The sequence below is a fragment of the Anser cygnoides genome, chromosome 2, assembly GCF_040182565.1.
Source record: "Anser cygnoides isolate HZ-2024a breed goose chromosome 2, Taihu_goose_T2T_genome, whole genome shotgun sequence".
NCBI classification, from domain to species: Eukaryota; Metazoa; Chordata; class Aves; order Anseriformes; family Anatidae; genus Anser; species Anser cygnoides.
The window spans coordinates 86028193-86055371 of NC_089874.1; the positions used below are offsets into that span (position 1 = coordinate 86028193).

Sequence of the window (27179 nt, forward strand, 5' to 3'; positions counted from 1 at the left end):
CTTGAATTTTGAACTCGGTGGTAGAAAGGGCTGTTTTAGGTTTTCTGTGAATGTCTGATGCTCTAAACAGACAACATAAATCCTGTTAGTTCTTGATAGTGTTTCTGTTACAGAACATTTTGTAATATTCAGTTTAACAATGGTTCTTTGCCCTAGACCTTTAATAGGAGTTTTTGGCATGAGTGACTTTTCTGTATTCCACCTGTGTTACACTGGTGTGAGATGTCGGGGGAGCTAGACCACAATGCTCAGAAAAATGATATGTACTTAAGAAGTCACAGCTCATGACTTTTTTGTTTGTTGTCTACATGCAGAAGAAGAGACTTTAAAACATCCAGATTTTATGTTCAATTTTAATTTCAAGACCTCTTTTTACTTTTTTAGTGACTTCAAGTAATGGTAGAAATAACATTAATGTAAAGAACAATAGGGTGGACTTGTTTTGCTGCATAATAATGAAGAAGGAATGTTTATTACAGAAATCCTATGAATACCTGACTGGTTGTTATGTTGGTCTATAGTCTGTGACCATACCTATCAAATACAAGATTTTGTTTACTGTATGTATTATTAAAAGCCTAAATTAGCAAGGAGTTTAATAACTATTTCTTTATGAAGTATGCACATATAAAAATTAGTTATGTGCCACACTCAAAGATTGGCTTCACATGAAAGCACAAGGAAATAAGTTTCTGATTCTGATATTGTTTTTATTTTTTAAAGTTCTTAGTGGAAGTCAGACTTTTAAAAGACTTTTGCCTGTTTAAATGATTGTGTTTGACTTGCTAGCCACCAGAATTTTTGAAAGAAAAATATTTACTCTGTTTCAGGTGTAGTGCTCTGTTAACAACAATTTCTCATAATACCTTGAATTTGCTTTGAAGACTCCTATGCTTTTATTCATTCCCTAACTTCCAGAAATTTATGTTTCCTATGTTAGTGAGTGTCCACTGTATATCTATAAAAGGTATTTTTTCATTTAAAAAGAATTTCTAAATTATTTTCACTTATTTTGTAATTTATTTAATATTTTCAAGAGTCAAAATGATGATGCATAGTGTTTTTATTCCACTTAAATTATTATTATTATTATTATTATTATGCTTCACTCACATGACGTTTTGGTGCTAGTTAGTGTCCTAGAGAAGGGTCCTCAAGCCTTGTCATTTCATCTCAGTACTTACAGCTTCATCTGAGTTTCTGTTATGTTTTTCCAATCCCAGATTAAAGTCTTTGAGACACCTTTGCTTTGCTATACAGTTTAACAGGAGTCAACTCAGTACAATGTTGAAAGATTTTTAAATAACTTTCTGTAGTCAGCAGTTGTTCTTGTTTTGTAGAGGGTGTGATTTGGTCCAACAGACGGACATTTGTGGTATCTTGCACTTGTGTCTTTTGAGGTCCTGATTTATCACAATAACTCACTGGAAACCCTACAGTTAAACAGGCGTAACACCATAGTGACATAGTGATTAATTAGGTTTTTATTGTAGTTGTGCAGTGCAGTCCAGACAACTCCAGAGATTATAGGGTATATTGTTCTCAGAACTTAGAAATCAATTTAAAGTCTTGTCATGTGTGCTTTGTAGTTCTTAATTTGACCAATTGGTTAGGAGTATTGATGTTTTGCTGAGGTCACAAAATAATTCAGTCACAATTAACAGTTTAATCAACTTTTGTTGTTGTTGTTGTTTAATTGGTTTGGGTAACTAAATACAGATTTCTCTAGGATGCTGCCACAACAGTGGTGATAAGCAGCTGTGTGAAGCCAGTACATCCAGAATGCTCATGCAGAATAAAGAGGGGGGAAGAGAGAGAGAGAGAATGAGCTATGTTACTGCTGCTTACTTGTCAGTTTTTAATTCTAACAAAGACAGAGGAGTACAGACTTCCTATAAGCACTGAAAGACAAATATGTTAATCCTGCACAAAGTATTTAGTGCCAGCTTGAATCTACACTTAGTGGCTTGCATTTACATCTATACAGCAGGCTGTAATTACAAAGTCTCTCAGTGCTATGCTGCTGCTGTAATTCATCTGTTTTCTTGGCAAAGGATAAACAGTACAGATTGCTTTAGAATGCCAGGCAGCATCACTGATGATCTGATAACAGTATTAAGAAACTATGGTTAGCGTAATTCATGTCAGTAATTGTGAAATTAATATTAAAAATGGAAATATTTATGATGGACTTATTATGGATTTACAATAAATATGCCTTGTTTTATCAAGAAGGAAGTGCATATGAAAACTTAGTTTACAAATTTAAAGAGAACACAAGCTTTCTTTTAGCACCAGACATTTGATTTTAAAAATTACATTTTCTTCTTCTCCTCCTTTGTCCATCATTTTCTACATGAATGGGTGGGAAGAGATTAATAACAACATTTTATCAAGATGTTGGAAAATGCAGAGCTACGTTCATAAGACTTTTTTTCCCCCAAAATCAATAAGAAAAATATAATATATACGTATATGGAATGTGTCTGCCAAGAAAATAATGGTGTTGTAGAAGAATTTGACATACCTGTGCTGTCTAATAGAGATGGCATAGATAATAGCACTGCTTAGTGTGTATCATACTCCAGCAGTGCAGATTTACTAAGACTGAAAGAGTGTTATCCATAAGTCTAAGCCTCTTTCTTCTTTGCCCTGTCACATGATCTGACACCAGAAAAGAACTCAAGTCATATGCCAATATTCCCATCAGAACTGCACCCATCCTTGTATTACAAGATTACTTTTCCAAAACTCTGCGTGAACTAGGAGTCTGGATACAAGAAAAGGTCTTAGGAACATTTCTGAAGTGAGTGGGAGGAAAGAGCCCATTCTGATAGTCCACTAGCATACCTACTTTTCAGTTTCCATAACCTGGGGTATAGTACCTTGTTATGCCTCTTGGGCTATCAGAGAAATTGCTGTATTTACAGACTTGAAGAAAGCTAATCTTTCAAGTTTTGTTGTGTTGCAAATGAAGAGAGAAAAAGGCACCAGTCTTTCTTCAACCACAGGAAAGCTGAAGGCTTTCAACTTTGTCTCATCATAGGGATATCTCTCATCATAGTGCTAACCACAGGACAAAATGAATTGAGTCAACAGTCATTGGGCTTCAAAGAGTGCTTCATACAGCTGGAAAAAGGATGTGGAGGTATAGGTCTGTGGTTCTGCTGCATCTGTCAGCTGAGATCGTCTTTAAAGTAGCCAATGATACACACAAGAAGTGCAGACTATCCTTTATGCTTGTGAGAACATATACAAGGTGCAAAGAGATATACATACTGGAGATTTTTCTGTATCTGGAATCTGTATCTGTATCTTGAACAATTATTGTTCTATATGAACAAGATGAAAAATGAATAAGCTGCTATTTATGATTCACCTAAAAACAAAACAAAACAAAAGAAAAAAAAAATAGCAGGAAGTTAATCTGCTTTGCGTTGTCAACCTGTAAACCAACTCAGAAGTGACAGTCATAAAGGGAAAATACTCTATTTCCTTAGGATGCTGAACTTCTATTGATTTCTGTTTGGGGTTGTGTCCTGGTTCCAGTTAGGACAGAGTTCATTTTCCTCCTAGTAGCTGGTAGGGTGCTATGTTTTGGATTAGGATGAGAAGAGCGCTGATAACATGCTGATGTTTTACTTGTAGCAGAGCAGTGCTTACACCAAGCCAAGGACTTTTCAGCTTCTCGCTCTGTCCTGCCAGCGAGCAGGCTGGGGGTGCAGCAGGAGCTGGGAGGGGACAGACCCAGGACAGCTGACCCAAACTGGCCAAAGGGGTATTCCATACCATCTGACGTCATGCTAAACAATATATAGGGGTGGCTGGCCGGGGTGGGGGGGGCGGCTGCTCGGGGATAGGCTGGGCATCGGTCAATGGGTGGTGAGCAATTGCATTGTGCATCACTTGTTTCATACACATTATTATTATTAATACTATTATTATTATTATTATTATTGTTATTTTTATTTTCCTGTCTTAATAAACTGTCTTTATCTCAACTCACAGGCTTCACTTTCCCGTTTCTCTCCCCCATCCCAGAGAGGGAGGGGGGAGGGTGAGCGAACGGCTGTGTGGTGTTTAGCTGCCAGCTGGGTTAAACCACAACAGGTTGTGAGGATTCAACACTTCAGACAGGTAGTTAATGTCACCAGCTCCAAAAAGCATTTGCAGCAAGTTGTGCAAGTATGTGATTTGTTCTTAGTTCTGACTTCTAACCTAACATAAATTTACTGTCTGGGGATATGACCACTCAGTATGAGGGAGGCATAAGACATATAAGACATATGAAGATCAAAGGAGGATGTTTCTAGCAGTCCAAAGCTGAATTAAAGAGTTGTTCTGAGCTGCTCTAAGAAGACAAGGATCTTCTTCTTCAGTCATGTTTGTATTTCCTCAAAGTACCAGGATAGTTTTTTGTTTGTTTGTTTGTTTGTTTATAAAAAAAGGCTACCGTGTTTATGCTCTGCTCTCCTACTCCTTCTTTATTCTTTACATATCAGGAGTCTTGATTCCATCTGGACATGGAATAGGATAGATGTTTGCAGAGTTTGGTACATGGCTCTTGTCTGGATCTTTTTACAGATCTCTTCTATAGTAAAAACCTCATAAAAGATACTGTTGATCTGGAGCTCTGTTTCCACCCACAATTTTCCAAGTCTTATCTTTCCACCCATTTTGCTGCCATTCCTGGTTTTATTTTGAATTTTGCCTAGTTTTCTTCTGAAAACAAAAGCTTATAAATCATGTGTCTGCTTGCATGTGTTGTAATAAAAGACTGCTGACTCGTGCCTAGTGGTTTTCTCTTTTTAGAGCACACAAAATAATCAGCTCACAAATCTCCAGATCTGTGACTGCAATTTCCCTGGCAGTGCCAACCTCTTTCATGTCACATATTTTTTGGGATAATGCAGGAGTTTGTACATGTACACAGTTGCTGATATAAATAAGAGTGATTAATACTCTTGATACTTTAAATAGAAAACCAAACAAACTTTTTCCTCCATGAGAAAAATATTGTTACTGTACTATTATTTTAACTCTACCATAAATAACAGGAATTATAAACCACAGTGTTGACTAATTGTACAATTACATTAAATATCAATGTGAAAGTTCAGCTCATAATAAAACATATTGCTGCCTATATAATGTTAGTATCATTTTTCCCCTCTATTTACAGAAAAAAAAATGCAAATAAGAAGCCATACTTCAGTGATGAACGATTTTCAGTTTGGTTGCTGGATGATTTTACTGATTCACAATTCAGTAAAAATCCTGAGTCCTACATGATTTTTATTGTTTCAGTCCCCTGCATATCCCATTTCCCACTAGTCCCTTTGGGATGATATGAATGATATATAAGCATACAGTTTGAAAATATTTTCCTTTGATATTGAAGAAGGGACTCAGTTCAGGACCTGTAAATGCTTTTTTTTTTTTCCTTTTTTTTTTTTTTTTCCTACCCTCTGAACTCACAGTTCAAGCAACTCCCCTTTGTCTTCAGCATGAGGTCAGACTTCTATTTCTGCTTTGGAACTTGCAATACAGAACTCCTAAAACATCAGTGAAATTCATTTTCTAAACTGAAGTAGTATTGCCAAGCAGCCTGATTTTAGCCAAACAGGTTATCCAGGGCACAGCTGGACGTTCAAATTGGTGATTCTCTAATGAGACAATGGAAATAAATGACTGGCATGCCATTTTACTTGTGGAAGTAAAAGGTGAGAAGTAACTAAGTCTAGGTGTAATCGTGGACTTGTAAGATATTGCTAGACTTCCTCTTCTTGGAGAAAACAAACAAACAAAAAAACCATTATTTTCTGTTATTTTCGTATTTTATTGAGAAGCTAACTCATCTGGATGTAACCAAAATAGAACTGATTCAGCATTTTTTTAAATGAAACCTGATTTTCATATGCCAAAAAAATACACAAACTACTATAAGTGCGTACATGTCCCCAATATCTGCTATTAGCTATATCCCTGAAAAGAATGCTGTATTCTCCCTGTTTCATAATTCATTGTTCTCACATTTTCTGAGCCTGTGCATTTAGTTATCTTGAAATAAATGTAGTATTCTTGAGCAGGACATAGGAAATTTGTGTGAAAAATTAGTACAACATTACTCTTGCTCAGATACCTCTATCTTTACCCTATTTGTTACATGGTGTTAGCTTTCTGTGGAGCATGTATTTGCTTTGAAACTTGCAGAAAGATCCACTCACATAGGACATTTCTTTACCAAATGCTATTCAGTCTAGTCATTTCTTATGTCGTTTTTCATAGATAGTGATATTGACTTGTCCATAATTTCTTTTTTTTTCTTTTTTTTTCTTTTTCCCCCCCTTCTCTATTTATTTATTTATTTCATCAGCAGTCTTAAATGCAATGACTGGAAGGAACAATTGAACTGATGCATATGGGAAAACACAAGGATAACTATATATGTATAGTTATAAGTATATATATATATTTATTTATATATAACATATATATATAAATATTTTCCCCAGAAATGTGCTGTTTTGCATTTTGTTTTCATGAGGTAAAATTCAGATGTATGAGATTAACATAATAGTCTTAGTAAAAGTTTTTTTTATCAACCAAAAATTATTGAAAAGTATGCATTACAACAACTACGTGGAAAAAAAAAAAAAGTAGGTCAAATATTGAGGAGAAAAGAAAAAGTAAAAATTCATATCATTTTCACTAGTTTTAGATTTTTTTAGATTCTTATCTACACAATATATTAAATATAATATATAAATGTACACATAGTTTTTTGCCACTAGATGAGAATTCTTTTAAAGTGTAAATTGTTATTAAATTCATGTAATCAGTGAAAAAACAAATAGTTAATAGCAATCTAAAATAGCAAACATTCTTTAGCTGAAAAATGAGCCATGATACTAAACTTGCTGCAAAATGCACTGAAAATTGCAAAGATGAGAAAGAAAGTCTATTTGTAAATAATTTATAAGCAGATGAAAAATTCAACTTTGGAAATATTCGCATCTGAGTATTTGAATAGGTATTCTTGTGTTTGATTCCTGAATGTCTCTAAGTTATAAGAATTCCAAATTTACTATGGTAATGTGCATACCACACTGGGACTTCCACAGATGGCAGATAACATCCCCTGGCTTAAACTCTTCTTAACAATCTTTATTTTATTTTCTTCAAATAAATGAATGTCTAGTGCCATAAATGTACCTTACTTGTTTCAGAATAATGGTATAACCTGTGTTAATGATAAAAAAAAAAATAAATCCCTATTTTATATTGAAGTTGATAGAAAGGCATAATTATTTAGAAATTTGTAAAAAGTAAAAGAGCCTTCAGATTACTTTTAATGCTTTAAATCAGTTTACATTTTTATATATATATTTTCTATTTAAAGAATATAGGAACATAAAATATTTATTGTTATGTGATTTTATGCAAAAATGTTGCTCTGTAAGAAACAGTCTTAATAGACTTGGTAATCTTGACATGTGGTATCTACATCTCTATATAAAATTCATTCAAAATTCAGTAAACACACTGAAGGCACAAGATAAGAGTTCAAACTTTCAGAAGAAATGGGAATTATACAGGCTACTGAACAAAATAAATCAACAACATGGAAATTCTAAAGTATAAAAATAAACTATTTATTCAAGAATCCTGAATACAGGTAAGCTGTATAATATATAACATAAAGATAATTGGATTGCATTGCAATCCAGATTGAAAAATAAATCTTGTAAATTCTTAAGAGTGATGTTATCCATTTCTCATTGGTCTTGGAAACGACACACCTAAATTTCAAAGCATCAGCTGAAAGAAACAGCAGCAGATTCAACAACATGGTGCAAAAAGAAAACTCCCTTTTATTCTTTTTTTAACTGTTTTTATTCCTGAATGAAAAGTAAGGAGAAATTCATAGCCCACAGAGGAGGTAGAAAGGACAGACATATCGTACGAAAGCTGAAAATATGCCTAATCCATTTTTATGTGGCCAAAACCAGAAGCCTAAAGATGATGAAACATTTTAAACATATATAGATATATTCTCAGGATTTTCCAGCCTGCGAAGATTAAAGTCTTGAAGATTCCATGCATCAAAAATGATATCTTTGTCTTTACTCATATAAATATTACTGCTTTTTTTACAGAACACTCTCGTTCCATGAACGATGAACTCAAAACATCTTGCAGCAGAATATTCCTCAGCTTAATTACAATGTGCCAGGGAACTCACCTCAATCTGGTTGTTTTGAACCTGTCACCTCCTGTCTTTAACTGATGTTGCCATTACCTGTACTTAAGGTGAGTGAACGCTTTTCCTAATTACCTTTTCATCCTGCTCATGATTTTAAAAATCTCTTTCCTCTCCTTCTTTCTGCTCTTAAAACAAAACATAAAAAAAAAAAAAAAAAAAAAAAAACACAATAAAAACCCTCGATACAGAAGACTTATTTGATATGGAACTTATCCCACACACTTGATCATCCTTTGACTTCATCTGTGTGATTTCTGAGGAAGGAAGACAAGGATTTCATGTAGTCTTCAAGATGGGACAGCCATGGATATGCACAATGCCAAAATAATGATCTGATTTTCTCCTAATAAAGTGGTTGGATTTATGTAAAAAACAAGCAGGAAGCATAAATTGTTCTGAAGCTCATTATATCTTCCAAGTAACTTCGTGTGCCTGTTGCTAAATTAGCCTATCATATTGAGTTGGTAATTATAAATTTATTGTCAAAGTGGAATCTTGTTCACTTTCTCCGTATCACATTAGCCTTATTGAAAACTTGGCTCCTATTCATATCAAGTCCAAATTGGCTTGCTTAAACTGTACCTCTGCAAATTTCTCAGTCTATGAGTTTATTCTCAGGTCACTTTTTTCTATGATCTCAAGTGATACACATATTTCACAGTCTCAAAATGCAGCTTGTGGTAATAGGGCCAGTCACACATGGATGTAGTTGGTACAAAATGATTTCAACAATGACATGCTAAACACCAGATGAATGTTCATGGGTGCAGGAATACTTGAATATGCCACAGTAATTTCTTTGTTAATTCCCCTTGATCACACTCAGAATGGCAGTCCATCACCCCTGAGAGTTAGGAAAGGACAAGTTTTGCATTAACAGCTGTGCTTTCAGAAAGCAGCAAACTTTGAGACTGAACTGCTGTTTGCTCAGTTGCACTACAAATGCACTATACATCCTTACCCATGGAGAAGGTGCACAGTCATCCTGAAGTTGTGCAGCAGGGTAAAGTAACCTGACTGCTATCTGTGATTATAGCAATATTTCATAAGGAGGGCTAAATCTCTTTGAAAAATACTTTATACAGTATTAGATAAAAAGGAGTTGGTCATGTAATTTAAGTATATAACACATTCACAAGGGGCATAGCACTTATGGCAAACTTTTCCCTGTGTTACCGAAGTGGCACAGTTCTTAGCTTTACCATATTTGGCATATTTTTGCCATCCATTCAAATGTACACAAACAAGTAGCACACCACAGTAATGATGTTTCCTGTTACTAGACACACTCAGGATAGGAAAACATTTTGTCTAGAAACACAGGATTGCTACCGCTCTACTATTATTATTATTTTTATTATTACTATTATTATTTATTTTATCCTGGGGACATAAAATATACTGCCTTTTCATTTATCAGGTATCAAATTATGTATTCTTTTAGTTGGTACGTGATTTATTTTAACTTTTATATTGCCAGATTTATTCACATTTAATCATGTTTTAATCCTGTAAACCTGTTTCATCAATTAATATTAATCTCCTTGCTCTGTTGTATAAAATCACATCCAAAGATGAACTGTTCTTAGGAGAATCTGTGACAGAGTGGTTCAAGGGACAATTATTTACTATATCCATCATTTGGATGCAGTCTGACTCACTGTAGGTATCTCAAGGGGCACTGACTGATGCACTGAAGAGTGAAGTCACCTGCTTCATGGTTTTACTGTCTGTACATGTCTTTAAATCATAACTAAATATTTCATTACTTTTTTTGCTCATGACTTACAGGTCTATAGCACACTCCTGTCTATAGCACAGTCCTGTCTTGTTCTTGTTCACATCTCGATAAGGTTATTTTCTGATTGTATTTTAAGTTTTAAAAATGATTTTTCTTCTATTTACAGAGTCTTTCTATAGGCCTCATAACCTAATAAACTGAATGCAGCCATACTTTCTGTGCCAATGCATTATTTATAATCTAATAATGCTGTTTGTACATAGCAACAGATGGTGTGGCCTTTCTTGCCTAAAATTTAACATTTGTTTAGGTCTGTTTTCAACACAGTTTTATCACATAGTTTCTGCAAGGGAGAGGATATTTTTGAATTTTTCTTCTAGAGCTGAAAGGGGAAAACTTTTAAGCAAGAACACTTTCTATAGCACTCTTTTCACATCAACCATCATGCCTCCTCCAAATTCTTTCTTTCCTTTCTCTCCTTCATTGCTTCAGAAGTGGGGTCCTCTCCCAAAGTCCCAGTTCTCAGTCCCACACATGTCCCATACTGTTCAACAGATCAGACAATTAGAAGGCAGCAGAAAACCCTAAACCTTTGCAGTTGGTTCTACTGCAACTGATGCTGATTCCTTGCTGCTACATCAAGCCCATGGAAATCTACCTATCAGATTAGCCTATCTTTGAGTTTTGCTTTTGTTGCTGCTGGATGTGTTTTTTACTGGCCTAGAAAGTCATGGATTTTTTTTTATTTATTCCCCCCCCCCCCCCCCCCGCCCGGAGCCTCCTATTGACTACTGCTTTAGGTCATAATGAACCAACTTGTTCCATTTGACACAGATTAAGGGAACATTTCAAGTTCTTGTGGCACTGCACCTTTGGTAGCTTATTGACTGTTGCTTAGGGAAAATGATCTGCTATATAATTGCTGGAGGATATTTCAGTTCTGTTACATTGCAATATCTTCAGTTTCAACAATGCAGTGGTACTTGACATTTACAAAAATGTATTGTTTTTATCCTTTTTGAGTACCTTTGGTATTTTTGCTCATCATATAAAGATATCAGTTAAGAATTCACTTGATTAAGAATGTGGCAGCTTTTTGTTTGTTAGTTTGTTACTCTTCTAGTCTGTACCTTTACACCAGTTCTGATTACTATATTACAATGTGTTAGAGAAACTATTGATTTGATGGTGTTTGGTAACTGCTATGCTCCTGCTTCAGGCATATATGAAGGTATCTATATTTATAATGATTAATCATTGTATACCAATGATTAATGTAGGTTAAGTTGTGCTTGTGAATTTATAGCATATGCAACATAAATAGCTGTAGTCTTCGGTTATTAACTACTCAGAAGACAGGGTTTTGAAAAATAGTTTTGTAGTTACTGCATATTAAGTGTACAGTCATTATGTTAATTAATTCCTGTAGCAAATAAAAGTTTAGGGATTTATGTAATTGAGATATATCTGCAGTTATGGATCAGCAACTGCATAGTACCCTCTCAGCGTGACTAGATGAGACTAATATATTTAAGTATAACCTGGAAGAAATTTGGGTCTATTCACCTCATCACTGTCCTTTTCAATTTTATAGTCAAAATTATTAATAAAAAATTTTGAGGAGGAGACAGAGAAAAAAAGGAAAATTCTTTTTGCTGTTGATCCAAGATATATCTTAGCTGTACTGTTCGATGTAACTAGCCTTTTTGATGGGCTTTGGGCAGTCAGTTGACCTTTATCTCCTAATACCTCCCAGCATTTATGTACTTTAGAAATGATGGCTCTGTGCTTGCTTTAGCTATACTTATTCTTATGAACACACTGTTTATTATCCTTCTCACAGTAATGTCAAATTGAAAGGCAAACATTCAGACTGTTATTGCCTTCTCCTTTCAATATTTCAAAGGCTTAAACTATGAACTCTGTATAAGCTTAAGGCTCCTAAGCACATGAAGTGAAGTTGGGTATCCCTGTCCTTTGTCAAGGTATACCAGAAGGCAGACAATAAGGTCACTTCAGGTAAGATCAGTATAATCAGTCTTTCTTTATTGCTTTGGGTGACCTCGGTGAGGTCACTGAGGGAAAGAAACTGGGCTGGCCAGTGGCTGCTGTAACCTATGAGACAGGAAAAGTATTGTGGATCATGAGTGAAGTGATAACTGTTTTGTCTAGAAATGGAAATTCAATTCTCAACTTACAGTTAATGAGACCATTAACGTGTTCTCCATAGTTCTGAGCATTTAGAGGCTGTTGTGCTGAATTCTAACTGATTTGTATCATTATGTTCTGTAAATGATGGAAATTAGCATAAATCGCCTGAAATGTGCCATTTGAAATGCAGTGCACAATGATGCTGAGGATATTGTCTTTCCACTTTGCAAAACATTAGTATATAATTACTTTGTATCCCTTGTGCTAATATTCCATGTATGTAAATGTTAAATGCTGCCAACAAAAATTATAAAGTAGAAAATTTTGTTTGCTTTATGTTATATTCATCCTGGTAATGAGGGATAAATTATGGTGGGCAACAAAAACAATGTTGGTTAAAAAGGCTCAAAATGTATCAATAGAAAGTACTATTAATATAATTCTATATGATGGCTAAAGTGGCTCTAGTGAATTTAACAGTAAGACATTTTTCTAAGTGACGTACATGATGAAAAGGAATATAACCAAAATTTTTCACTTGGACTTTTAGTATAAGGCAGAGAATAAACTAACATACAGCTTATGAACAACTGCTTGATACCAAAGTTTCTCTTTGAGGTAATTTGAAAAAATCCTCGGGGGAAAAAAATAAGTGTCATCCATACACAGTGTGACAAGTGGTCCACCTGCTTATTTGCTTTAACCAGATCAAACACAAAAAAAAAGTTTAGACTATTTTCACATATGTTTAGGCAATTGTAATGCTTAAAAAAACAGCTGAAGTGGATTGCATGCCCTGAAGAACAGTGATACTGAAGTTACTGTTGCTTCATAGGGTTGATTTAGTTTTGGTGCTGGATTAAGCACAGAATGGTCAGTTAATCTTTTCATGTAAAAGTAAAGAAATTTGAATGCTCCTTTGAAATTTTAGATTTTCATTCATCAGCCTGCTAAGATCCCTTTCAAAATATTTTGTTCATCATAAAGACTCCTTTATTTTAAACTCCTTTACCTTACCCTCCCAACCATCTCTTGTTTTCTCAAAATATTATCTAACAAAAATTCTTGCCTTCAAACTGCACATATAAGCTGACTGTTTATAGCTGAAACCTCAAGAAGAAAAATGATATCACTTTCTGGATCAAAACATGGATAAAAAATATTTTCCCTTTCCCCTGGTGTTAACTTCCCTACTAACATTAAACCAATGCACCCAATACCATATAAGACACTGAATTTACTAACATTGTGGAAAAAAAAATATATATATATGATTAGCACTAATGAAGAATCCCATATTTTCATAGATTTCCATATTTCCTCTTTCCTTTCTTTATATTTGTTGTAGTATAAAATACTTCAATACAAATCTGATTTACTTGATATGTGTTACTTTGACTGTCTAAAACTACAGTTTTCTTTTACTAAAAAGTTAGTATAATTTTTAATGCACCACTACATATTCAAAAGAAACAGGAATGAATTTATCTACGGAACATCTACTGAAATTTTAGTGTCCTCATATCCATTTGCAAGGCACAATATACCTAAAACTCTGTTTATGAAATCATTTAATTTGTTACTCTCAATGATAGGATGTGTTCTTGCTCTTTGTATTCTTTATTACATAGATAGTACCTGTTCTTTGTACTCTTTACTACATGGATAGCACATCTGAAGTTTTGAGGTGATTGTTCAGGATGTAAAATCAAAAATATGCAGAAGTATTGCATATAAGACTACATATTCCAGCCTCACAAAAATGTTGGGTAAATGTCTTGGGTACGTGGTTCATTTCAGAGATTCCTCTTTGGATTTTAATTTTTTATTCAATAGCTCTTCAGTTTCTTGCTATCTATTTAATCATAGTCTGGTAGACTCAAGAAGGTCTGAAACCTTTAGAAACAGACAAACAAACAACAACAAACTTCAGCCACTTAAAAATCAAAAAATCAAGTGAAACAAAGTTTCTTTACCTTTTATCAGGCCATAACTTACCTTTCAGCAGCTACAGGAAAAATATAGTTTTGAAAATACTTTATAACTCAGTATAAATCATAGCTTAATATAAAAGTGATACTCTGCATAGCCTCCCTAAACATTATATCTTTTTTCAAACTTAATTTATAAGAAATTACTTTGGAGAAATAAACAGGCATGTGAATAAGAACAATCTCTTTAGTATAGCCTACCTGAATTTACCAAATGTTTTTTTAACAGTGATTCTCACCAAAGGTTTTCAAGGACCTTTGATAGCTGTGGCATGGGAGGGAATGATTGAAAAATAGAATAGAAAAAAAAATAAATGGTTAAGTGATTAAGTCTAAGAATTAAAAGGAAGCAAACGTCAGTTCCTATAATGAAGGAAGTCCCCAGGACACAGGTGTAGACACCTGTGCTATTAAACAAGAAAGCTCATTAAAAAAAAAAAAAAAAGAGAGAGAGAGAGAGAGAAAGAAAAAAAAGATGGAATAGTGAGATTATAAGTGTGGTTTTGTTTGTTTGTTTTGTTTGTTTGTTTGCTTGCTTTTTGGAAATACCAAGTTCTTCAAGATGGTAAAGAAAGACAGACTGTCAAGAACTACAGTAAGACTTTACAAGAATGAGCATTAAAATGAGAGGTGAATTTTACTGCATATAAATACAAAACGAGTCCTAATTTCACATATAAAACAATGGGTTCTAACTTAATGGTTATTACTGTAGTGGTCAGGCTGTGACAGATGGTTTCTTGAAAAGCCAGCTAAGTACTGGAACTTGTGGTCTGTTGATCAAAATTAGATTATGGTCATAAAAGAAAATCAAATTCTAAAAGTTAATAGGAAAGAAATAGAGAAGAATACTACAAGTAATATTATGTTATTGTATAAATCCATGGTCTACCTGCATTTCTGGGTGCCATGTGCAATTTTCTCAACTGATTCCTTCATCTCAAAAAGTAATATAACAATATAAGAACTGGAGAAGGCTCAGAGCAAATAAACAGGTAGGACTAAAAGGATGCATGTAAAGAAGAATTAAATAAGATTATTCTGCTTAATTGAGGGCAGTCTACACATTCACTGATAAAGGGGACTAGAAAGTCACGGGTGAAGTAGAGAGCATGGATTGAGTGTTTGGTGTTACAGGGAAAGCTCTGAACAGATATCAAATACTTTAAAGTAGGAAAGTATAAAATGATTGCACTCCTACTCCATTCATTATTAGAATTAATAAGAAGATACGTTATATAATCAACATTAAGTCTTGTCATTTCTAAGAGTCCTAGTACAGTGTATGTATAAGTGTATGAACACAGGATAATAACTTCCTCATTTTGTAAGATTGTAATTTTCTCTCTGTATTTCAAGATGGCTCCATGTCACCACTATGCTAAAGGTTACAAGTAAATAGTAACCTTTATACTGTTTTTAACTTTTTATTTTATTTTATTCAATATTTAAAAATAGTTTCCACAGCTTTGATTTCCTTTAATGTCTCAACTGATTCAAATGATATGTTTTAAAATCGTGAAATGAATGAAAATCATTGCTGAAATAGCAAGAATGATTGATTTCAATTGAAACTGTAGACATACTAATCCAGTAACTCTATGATAAGTTTTCAGTATTATACTGAATTCAGAACAATTATTAATTTGAAGGTAGACAATTTATTCATTTGAAAGCTAGCTGTCTACACGGTAGTTACACTGATACAATACCTGTTAGTGAGACAGTGATAATATTTTATTTTTTTTTTGCTATATTACAGTGATAATACCTAGTGTTCTGGAATCTCCTTTGTCTTCATCCATGCTGTTGTAGGTTAGCAAGTTTCAAGATACGCTTTAACACACATGCATGTGTGTCCTGTTTGGCCTTTGAGGAGTAATGTATGATAATAGACAAGCTACTGGCATCTGGTAGTGGTTTACAAGGTCTGAGCTAGTTGCACTATAGTCTCCTTTTATAATATCACTAGAGCATACTAGAATCTGTTTCCTTCTTCAGCATTCTATATTAAGCAGAAATTAAACCAAAAGTGCAGTTTAAGTGCTTTTCAAAATCAAAACTCATGGCATTTAAGTCAGCTCAGCCTTAGATATCCATTTATATACATCTAAGTGAATAATAAGCATGCAGACATCTTTTCAGTCTCTTGCATGAAAAGACGCTTTTCCTGCTTCAGATTAAAAAGTACTTTTCAAAGTCAGGAAATGTAATTAATACTTCCAAAATCATAAATCTGAAAGGTCAGTTGTCAGAACATCTGTTTTCACACATTTTACTATCATACAGAACAAATCTACTAAAAGCATTTGTTGTGGATCCCTTTAGATAACTGGAATATCAGCTTTAATTATTCCTTGCATTTCTGTTTTCTTCAATAAGTGATACAGAGGGTTAAAAAGAGCATGGAAAATATTTTTTTTTGTTGTTTCAGAAAGAGAGAAAAAAACAAGAAAAAGAAAAAAAAATGCCTAATCATAGCATTTGGCTTGTTTACATCAAATATATCTGAAATGTATCACCCCTAGAATACTGGGATGATTTTGGAAGTTCAACTTGAAGGGTTGCATCAGAGCATTTGGGATGTGAGATAGAACAAAGTACCAGCATTTCCACTATGCATTTGTGTGTATATGTTTTTATGCTTCTATTTAAATCTGCTGACATGAAAGCTAACTGTATTAAAAAATAAGATAAAATAAAATAAAATAAAATAATTTCAGTTAGAAAGAAACAGTCAAATGTAGTCACTTTGGATAATACAATGATGCTCAAGTGCATTTTTGTAAGAGACTGAGGTCTTACCAATAACAACAGTGTATCCTATGAGTGGTACAAAATGCCAGCCTGGTGACCGTAGTCAGGCTCATTAGAAGTTAGCCTGTGTCACCATTCCTGTCTATAATCAGTCTCATTTTCCTTAATACAAAAAGTCTTGAACTTATTTACTTACAGGGAAGAAAAAAATAAATAAATTAAAAAGACAGCTATGAAAAATTATCATATGTCTTTTTAAGAAACAAAGTGATGACATAATCAGGAAAAGTGTAGTTTGTCATAGAACATGAAGCTTCTGTTCAGCCTTCTGCCATTGAAAAAGACTGGTTTATAGTGGCACCTCTCCAACAGAGTTGTTATGGGAATGGGACTCTCCTGTGCACAAAATGTATGAGTCCACTTCCCTTCTGTAAGGGATTTGGCACAAGAAGAAGAAAGTGTTTCAGAGACAGAATGGCTAAGCCATTGCCTACATGTTTGGGAATGCAGGTACACCTTCAACAAGGTACAGTGTTCTGCAACTGGAGACCAATATGCAATCCCTTGATCCGCTGTCACCATCTTTGCTTTTTGTGACCTGAATACTTTGGAGACAGTGAAGAATTTGTCCCTGTTTCTTTTGTGATCAAAGGTAAACATATGCTTAAAAGAGAGATTGCACATTTGGACAATCAAATCTATATTTTTACTACAACTGAGTTTTATAAGTTTCCATCAGCCTGTGTCCAAATTCATAGAATCATAGAATGGTTTGGTTTGGAAGGGACCTTAAATATAATCTAGTTCCAATGCTCCTGCCATGGGCAGGGACACCTCCCACTACACCAGGTTGCACAAAGTCCCATCCAGCCTGGCCTTGAACACCTTCAGGGATGGGGCATTCACAGCTTCTGTGGGTAACCCATCCTCATCATGAAAATTTTCTTCCTTATATCCAGTCTAAATCTACCCTCTTACATCCATTGGCTCTTCTCTTATCACTACAGGTCCTTCTAAAAAGGCTCTTCCCATCTTCGTTTTACGCTCTCCTTAAGTACGGAAAGGCTGCAATAAGGTCTCCCCGGAGCCTTCTCTTCTCCAGGCTGAACAACCCCAACTCTCTCAGCTTCTCTTCATGGATGAGGTGTTCCAGCCCTCCGATCAGTTTGTGGCCCTCCTCTGGACCCATTCTAACAGCTCCATGTTTTTATTGTGCTGGGAACACCAGAGCTGAATGCAGTACTGCAGTCTCATGAGAGCTGAGTAGAGGACAAGAATCACCTCCATCAACCTGCTAGTCATGCTAAATTTAGATAGAGTGTGTTTTTTTATTTTAAATATTATTCAGAAATTCTGTTATGTAATAAGCCAGTTCTGTAGTTTCTTATTTCTCACATAGCTGTGTACTTTTACAGGCACATGTTTAGAAAGCAAAGTCAAAATAACAACAGCAATGCCTAAAGAAAAAGTCCACTGAACCATAGATCAACTTCTTGTCAAGAGTATTTATTAATTTACTTTCTGTAAGCAAAAGTTGTTTTATTATGGAGACTGAGAAATAAATTATATTCTTGCTCTGTATTCCCCTTCTAGTATTTTCATTTCAAAAACAATGTTATAAACAAAGACATTGTCGCTTAGCAACTGTAAATATTTCCTTTTTAAACAGAATGCCTGTAGGTTGAAATGTGATGTAAATTCAGTACATACTGTGTGTTAAGTTATTGGAAAATAATTGGTTTCCCCTTTCTTGTACTTTTTCTCAGATATATATTTTATGGGTTATTGTATATACCATTTGTATAGGGAACAGGAATTTGTCTAAACTGTATTCACATGTAAAGATCTTGTTAAATAGACTGTTCGTTATCCTACATACTAAACAATTAATTTTTCACTAATTAACATTTTAGTAAAATTTATTTTCCTCGAGGTATATAGAACAATCTTAAATCAATAGATATCTGCAGTTTAAATGTACTCCTTGTGGAGTGATTCTAGCTTTTATCTTATCTAATGATAAGATCTATACTTATCTATACTCAATGATATAACCTGTCTGTACAGTGTAGTTACATTTTGAACTTTTTTATATTTGTGTGTCTAAAATAATAGGCTAGACTATTAGTCATTTATCAGTACATTGATAATGAAGTCAGGGAAGACATTCACTTCTAGCAGGAGAAGTTGTATCAACAGTTTTTGCCAGCTAATGAAATTATTCTGTTACTAGAGGCTAGTAGGAATATATAAGGATTAAAACAAGTAGAGATATATGATTATTAATTTGAATATCTTTCTTAATTACAAGTTTCCTAAGCATATTCTGAAGTTTCTTGCAAAAGAAAAACAACTGTTAAATGAGTATATATGTCAATTTTCAGCAATTAGAGGCTTGTTTGATTAATATCTTGTACATGGGGTAAAACTTGCTTACAACTTATTTTTAAATCCTCTTTGGAAATATATTTAGGTAGCAAGATTCTAAGAGACAAACTAGCTGAAATGGACTCTTCCTCCCCACTAATAAGTCATACTTATAGCAGTGCTTTTTTGAAAGTTCTTTGGAATTTTTTCTTAAGGGAGAAGGGTGACTGTGCATTGTGATGGGTTTGTAAGAAATTATTGTAATTTTTTTTTTTTTTTTTTTAAAGTAGACCTTCATTTAACTACCTGGTAGCAAGGCAGAATTTAGTATATTATTCTTACTCAACACATGGTTAAGCCATGCACCATGAGACACTGATAACCACAGAATTCTGTATTCCCCAGTTTAGAATGACTGATCATGTTTTCCTGAAATGATTTAATTTATTTATTTATTTTAAGTGAAGAGAGAGATAACTTTATTAATTTTTAATTAGATTTGGTAATTTTAACCAATATGGTTTTGCTTTCATTTCCTTCTGATTTTAAAGGCTAAAAGAATCTGTAAATAAAATAAGATAGAAGCACAAAGGTTGTTAGTCCTTTCTTTGATCAGGCATAAAATAAATATGGATTGGATGAAGGAGGAAACACTTTCTGTTTTAGTCATAATTTTCCCCTAAAAATTTGGTAACACTTGCTGCCTGACAGATGCACAATTCTGTGTGCATCCATCCATTTCTTACTGATGTTAGAATCTATAAAAGGGAATCAAATTTTGGAACCTAGCATTCTTGATTTAGAATGTAGACTATCAGTCTGCAGAAAACTGAGCTGTGATATCCTCCATACCTAGTTAACATCAAAATGTTTTATTGGGCATGAGCCAATAAAATAGAATTTATTTATTTTAATTTCAGTATGTACAATGAAAAGTATCAAGTACATGCCTATTTCAAATCACAGTGTTTTCTGAGTTGATTAACATCTAGACTCAATCAAATTAAAATAATTTAACAAAATATTATTGTCAGTGGTAAAAACTTGAATCATTGCTAATGAGAAATTGTACAAATATTTTGAAACTTAGGATATTTTAACTTGTCATGTCTTTCAGAAACTTTCATAGAAACAGTAGTTTCTCTCTCTTCCATTTTTCCTGAGAAGGCAGTAGAAAATGAATAGTTATTGTGCAATACATTTGATTAATACCAAACTCTCCAATGTCTGATCCCTGTGTGCAATATAATTTAGATATTTTTATATAATTTCAGATATTTTACATAGGTCAAGAAGAGATGCTTGCCTTGGAAATAAAGATGGCATGTGTTTTAGAAAATTTCAACAAGCTTTAATGAGAATTAATCTTGCATTCACAATCTATCACACACATCATAGCCCAGAATTCCTAGCTGCCTCTGTCATCCTTGTGGTTCTGCTTCAGAATTTCACACAAACCTGAACTGGACACTGGTTGCATCCATGCATCTTGCCGAGTCCATGCATTCTTCCTAGAGAATATTTGCCAACAAAACAGACAAACAAAAAGGTACATTCATTCCTATTCTTTAGCTTGCTGCATTTTTTTTTCCCCTTCACTCTAGAAAGAAAAACAGAGGACACAAAGATATATCACTGGAAAGGTTATTCTCACAATGCAAGCAAACCTAAACTAGTATGCAGGTCACTTCACGTAATTTTTAATTTTTTTTTTTTTCCCTCCAAGATGTTTTAAAGAAATGGCACTTTTAAAGTTCTTATTTTTCTCTTTTTGTTGTTTTAAATGTAAAACTGGTTAGAGCACTTTCCAGAGAAATATGTTGAAATCCAAAGCTCATGTATGACAAAAACAGGTTTTAGGAAAGAGTTTAAAAGATGTGCTTTTTCCTGGTTGCTTTGGGTCTTTCTCCCCTCTCCACCCCTAACCTGTTTAAATTCTCCTTTAAAAATGTTAACATGTATTTCGAAGGCTAAAATTACATTTTTCTTTATGTTAAACATTTATTTTCAAATTATCTGTTCACAAAATCTTTGTGATATTTTTAAATCACAATTTAGTTCAGGAATGTTTTCAAAATCTGAAGTCTGTGATGTGACCAAAAAACACTGCCTAAATAATAATACGATGACTATTTCATAACAATTAAGATAAAATGCTAGGGCAGAAAGCAGAAAAGCAGAAAGAAGGGAGCATTTAATACACTATGAAAATAAGATGTGATTGAAAATAATAGTGAGTTTGAGGAAAAAATTGTTCACTACAAATCATAGAAATTAAAAATTTGGAATCTTATGTATCTCTTTCCTTCAGTGTATTTATATGTATGTATATTGTGTGTATTTATATATATGTGTATATATATGTATGTATGTAGTCACTGGAAACAAAAAATATAAACTAAATGAATATATATATATAAAACTATATATATATATATAGTTTTTGTTTCCAGTGACAATATCTTAATATTGCAAAAACAGAGCAATTGTCACAGAAGAAAAGGTTTAGAGGACATGTGAAACAAATAATATATGCTGCAGATGAGTGATCATTTGTGCTTACTCAGGTTGATCAAATGTTCAATAGATATTTACAGCCATATTAGAAGGGATTGCATACTTAACATGAGGTTCAGATTTCAAAATATTCGCAGATAAAGAAGATGTAAATACATTTAACGACTTCTGATGAGCATGACAATCAAAAGAAAAAATGAACTTTTGCACATTAGCAATTTGTGAAAAAGAAAAAAAAGGAATTTCTGAGAAAATGATTTCTACTGTTTTAAAACCAAACTTTATTTTTTCTTTGAATGATTAAGTATTTTCTTAAAATATAGTTCTTTTCCCACAGCCATATTTTCTGCTCAAACAAAAGGAAAAACCTATCCTGAAGTAAATTTTTTGTTCTATCTATTGCAGTTTATTCTTATTTTTATGTATGCTTTTAGATCTCTAGCTATTGAAAATCCTGGAAAATTGTTTTATGACTTCTGTAGTCTTGTGACTTTCCACTAATTCTGTGGTCTTCTGACTTTCTGACTTATTATTAATATTGGATATAAAGTTGCTTGTCTTTAAAAAGGTGATCATTAAATACAGAATGGTTTATCCAGTTCTATTCTGGTTTTCTTTTATTGAAGTCAACAGTTGTTGTATTAAATTATCTATATCATTAAAAAAAATATATATTTACTGTGCTTATTTTATATGGTAAATTTCACATTCTTCATTCTTTGTCCCCCTCATCTCCAGACACCTTTTTTTTTTTTTTTCCCATTTTTGGCTCTCATTCACTTACAGTACCAAAAATTAGTTTCAGTCATGTGATGATTAAGAAGGTTTTAATAAAATATGTTGTAGAAAGAAACACTTTTCTCAATCAGGTCCATAGCATGAGACTTGTCATTTGAACTGTGCTTCATCATTTATTATTGAGCTTTAAAAGCAGGAGTTACAGAGAAAAATTATGCCTTTAAATAAGTAGATCTTTGGTCTTTCTACTGTAACTTCTTACCTGCCCTTAATAGTTACATTACCTGCTCTACATAGTTAAAAAAGTACTTTCTTTTCTGTTATCATTCTGTCTTTCTTTCTAAGTAGTTCTTAACCTTTACTTTGTGGTCCTTAACTGACCAACTTTAGGGATTTTCCTTGTTCTGCACTCACAAAATCTCTGTCTTGTAATCCCCAAACTATCACCCATACAATATCTACATTGGTGGGGCTACCTCTCTCAAGATTTTAGTAAGTAAACAAAAGAAGGAAACAGTTATATGAATATCCATAGAAAGATTTGGTGTAGATTGTCTGCCATGACATGGTCCATATGTATGTGGGATTTCTGTCTGGGATGGAGTCTTTAATGGATTGCAAAATGAGATTTGTAAAATTCAAAACCAAAAACAAACAAAACAAAACAAAACAAAAAAAAGTAACAATCAAAGCATACCAATAACTTTTTTCCTTTTAACCAAAACATCAACGACAATTTCTCCTATATGTCTTTCCTTGAGTTGACTAGGTGTAAAACTCAACCAGAAACAGTATAGCATGCAAAGTGTTTCTCACCACATGGATAGCCTGGTCTTGAAAAACTGCAGAGCTCTGAAGACAGAAGAGCTTTTGAAATTCATGTGTACTTACAAAATCTTCTGGTTATTGAAATTTTCTCTTGAAAATTATCTGATGAAAGCCATTATTACTTATTCTTTGGCCCATACTTATGTTTGCTGGTTGCTTCTTTGGCAAAGTGATGGAAAATATTCCTTGGAGAAATCTTCTGTAGGTCCCATAGAGTTCCAGGAACATTCTACAAGATTCTCATTTTTCACTTCAATTATTAGATGAAATAGAGTCCATCTGTATTTAACAATTCTGAGAAATAAAATTCCTAAAGATATATAGTCTTTTCCATGTTTGTCACCTTCCCTAAAAGTTTCAAATGATTTTTTTTTTTTGGATAGGAAAAGCTTTAGAAATGGAGAAAGAGATAATTGGTAATGCTGCAGACATTTTGTAGTCTCTGTTCTCATCTTTGTTTAATGTCATGCTCTAAATAAAAAAAAAAAAAAGAAAAAAAGAAAAAAATGGAAATTTTGAATGCAAAATAAAATAATCTTTCACTTAAAAATGAAACATTTTCTTATCAAAATTGCTAACAATATTCTGCAGAAATTTGATATTTTTTTCAAAACTAAAGACTGGTCTTGCAAGCTGTTTCATTTTATGACTAAAAATATCATTTAGAATAACAAAAAATATATATTTCTTAACATATCAATCTTCATTTTATCCATTTTATCTTCCTTCACTGTCTCCACTTGTGAGATACGTTCTGCCCTTCCTCCTGCAAGCTTCTTCCTGCATATATATGTTAGAGTTCATAGGTGTTTTTTTTTCCTTCCCTCTCCTACTTCTATCATAATTTCATCAATATGTCTATGAAACACTTTATATTCTTTTGAATTCTCAAAGGATAAATCCATAACTATTCTGCTTTCACTTTAGATTTCATTTTGTCAGGTGGTACTATAATCTATGGAGTGTTAAGTGTCACAGCAGATAAGCTAAGATGTAAATTAAATTTTTTTTTTGTCTTATCCATATATTTATCTTTGAGCCTTTTTTTCTTTCTTTTTCTTTCTTTTTTTTTTTTTTTTCATGAAAAAACATACAGTTATTTCTTCCTGTTCATTCGTCAATGTTAGCTCATCATTCAGAGTAATCACAGTTCCTAGAGAGGAAAAATACGTCATATGTTTTATGTAAAAGTAACCTTTTTGAGTTTAGATCCTTTTTGTTACAGCTGAAGGGAAAGATGTTTACTGTGAACAAAAAGGAAGAAAAATGATGAAGTCTTTATGAGAAAATGAAACACCTACTGGGAATGAAATGACAGTCAGTAAAAAGGCTTCTTCTGTGAAGCTCTTATATCTGCTCCCAAGAGTCTGAAATTGTCTTATTTGGCTTCTAAGAGGTACCAGACAAAATTATTTCTACCATAAGAGAAAAATTCCCATTAATCTAAAATTATTTAATGTTGGATTTTACATATCCTCAATGGCAAAAGCCAGAGCAATTCTCCCTGCAGGCAAACATAGTGTGCAATTATCATTTCTACATTGTTTTAAAAATGTGTATGTGTGTGTCTGTGTGTTTGTGTGTCTTTGTGGGACTGTGTGCGGTATATAAAGAAAAGAAGCTACAATAAGCTATAGGCTCAGATTTTTAAGTTCTGTTACCTGTCATCATTCTATTGGTTTTATTTACTGGAAGATCTGATATTTTAGTATAATGTCGTCTCTTCAAAGACAGAACAGGAAACTCTCTAGTTAAAAAAATAATAATGAAAGTGAAAGCAATTTCAGTAGCTGAATTACATGTTTTTCTAAGGCAATACAGTGAAAAAAAATAATAATGATAAATCTGAATGCGAGAATGCTTTCTTAATATGTAACCTAGCAATTATGTGTTTCTGTCCTTCCATCAGGTTTAAAGAAACCAGTTTGCTTTAAAACATAAAACATAAGGATTTGATATTCTACAATCCCTTCCTTTGACTGTATCCTTGATGATGCTTTAAATAGTAGGGTCCTGGCTACAGACCAGTCATCTGATGCTACTTGTCCTTCCATATCATCTGTCCAGTGAAAGACTGGACATGAGAGAGTGAAGTGGGGATCAAACTCTTCTCTCAAGCACCAAGTGACAAAATGAGGGGAACTGGTCTCAAGTTGTGGCAGGGGATGTTTATGTTGGATATTAGGAGAAATTTCTTTACTGAAATTTCTTTACTCTCATGTTCTTAACATGAGTTAGAAACAAACACCCACAAGACAATACCTAATGTTTCTAAAGATATGAGGAGATAACGTTATGTAAAGGTATGAGGAGACAAGATATTCCCTTTTTCTTTCTATTAGTAGAACTTCTTCAAGAAAGGGTACAAGCCAGCTGGCTCTCTTAGTAAGCTTGCAAACTCTTTGGCTAGTTTGATGTTTCCCCCAAATTTGTCACCACTGCTCTTTGTACTGTTCACTCCAATATCAATGAGGCTTACTAAAAACATAATTTTTCAGCAATTGTCAATTCACTTTCCTTAAACTGAAAATTCATACATTTTCCTAATAATCAAAAAACAAGTGAATGGTGGTTGCAATAAACTGCATCTTGTCCCATCTAGGATTCATCAAAATCAGGGAAGGTTAAAAGCACTTTTCTTTTTTTTTTCCCATCTCAGATATATTTGCCATTTCAGACAGTTTCCATAATACATGGTATTATCATGTGCAGGTCTGCACAGCATTCAAAAGCACTTAAATAAACTTGTACACAGGAGAATTTGACTCCTACAGTGCCACCATAAATCACATGGTATTTCTTCTGTTGCCTGATTGCATGAAAATAACTTCTGTCTTCATATATACAATCACTTCCTTTTAAAATCTGCTACTTTTTGAACATTTTTCTTAGTGAGAAGTAATGAACACAACAAAGCTATTTGTAATTTACATCTAAATTAACATGAAAGTAAAATATTATAGACAAAATCTCCCAAGGTTACTGGTGAAATACATAGTGCATATTAAAGAATTAGGAAAAAATGAAAAAAAAATAAAAATCAGTCATCCAAAATATGTGTGTGGGTATCTTGGAAATATTTGGAAAATGGATTGCCAAGGAATAAGTAATAACTACCCTGTTTGTATCATTACAATAGTCTGTGTGATAAATTATTTTATTTCTGGTGTTTTTCTTGATGGAGAGCAAATATATCCATAAAACATAAGGCAACGTCAGATTTAGGAATGATTTCTTAAATTTGAATTGTCAAAAAAAAAAAAAGAGAAAAGAAAAAGCATTTTTTTTTTTATTTCATATTACAGTCAGATTTCTGATTTATTCTGGATTTCTTTCCTGTTTTTGGTAGTTTGATCATAACAGCATAAAACGTCAATTCACTGTCACTAAAGATTTGAAAGATTTTGACTCCTTAGTCATAATAATAAAATTATTTAAGTTGTAAGGGACCTTGAGTGGTCATCCACTCCATCCTCCTGTTGACAGGCAATTTTAAAATGGAAATTTTATAGAACATTCAACTGAAAGAACAAAATATTATCTTAAATTTGTATTTAAATTGTCAAAATCTTAAGAAGAGATGCAAAATATGAAGAAGTAAAGCAAAAGGTGCTGCATTTAGCCTAAAATATTAATGTTTTGTAAGTATGAGAATCCTACTCATGAATCAGTACTTTAGTGAGATACATACTTTATAATTACACTCCACAAAATTATCTCTGTCCTAAAGACTTTTTAAGCTGTACGCTTTACATACAAAAAAGTCACACAATATTACATAAAACTCTAATAACCAACATGACTGATCCTTTCACACATCATC

The 27179-nt window shown here is 33.2% G+C and overlaps 1 long non-coding RNA gene across 2 annotated transcripts in view; it reads left to right on the forward strand.

The window, feature by feature from the left end:
- The window catches only part of LOC106036535 (uncharacterized), a 34791-nt gene extending 16607 nt beyond the window's left edge, over positions 1-18184 (forward strand). For both annotated transcript variants that reach the window (XR_010829525.1, XR_010829526.1), the window contains 2 exons: positions 8160-8313; positions 17914-18184. This is a non-coding gene — a long non-coding RNA (uncharacterized lncRNA). The remainder of the gene's footprint in view (positions 1-8159; positions 8314-17913) is intronic.
- The last annotated feature ends 8995 nt before the right edge of the window (positions 18185-27179 follow it).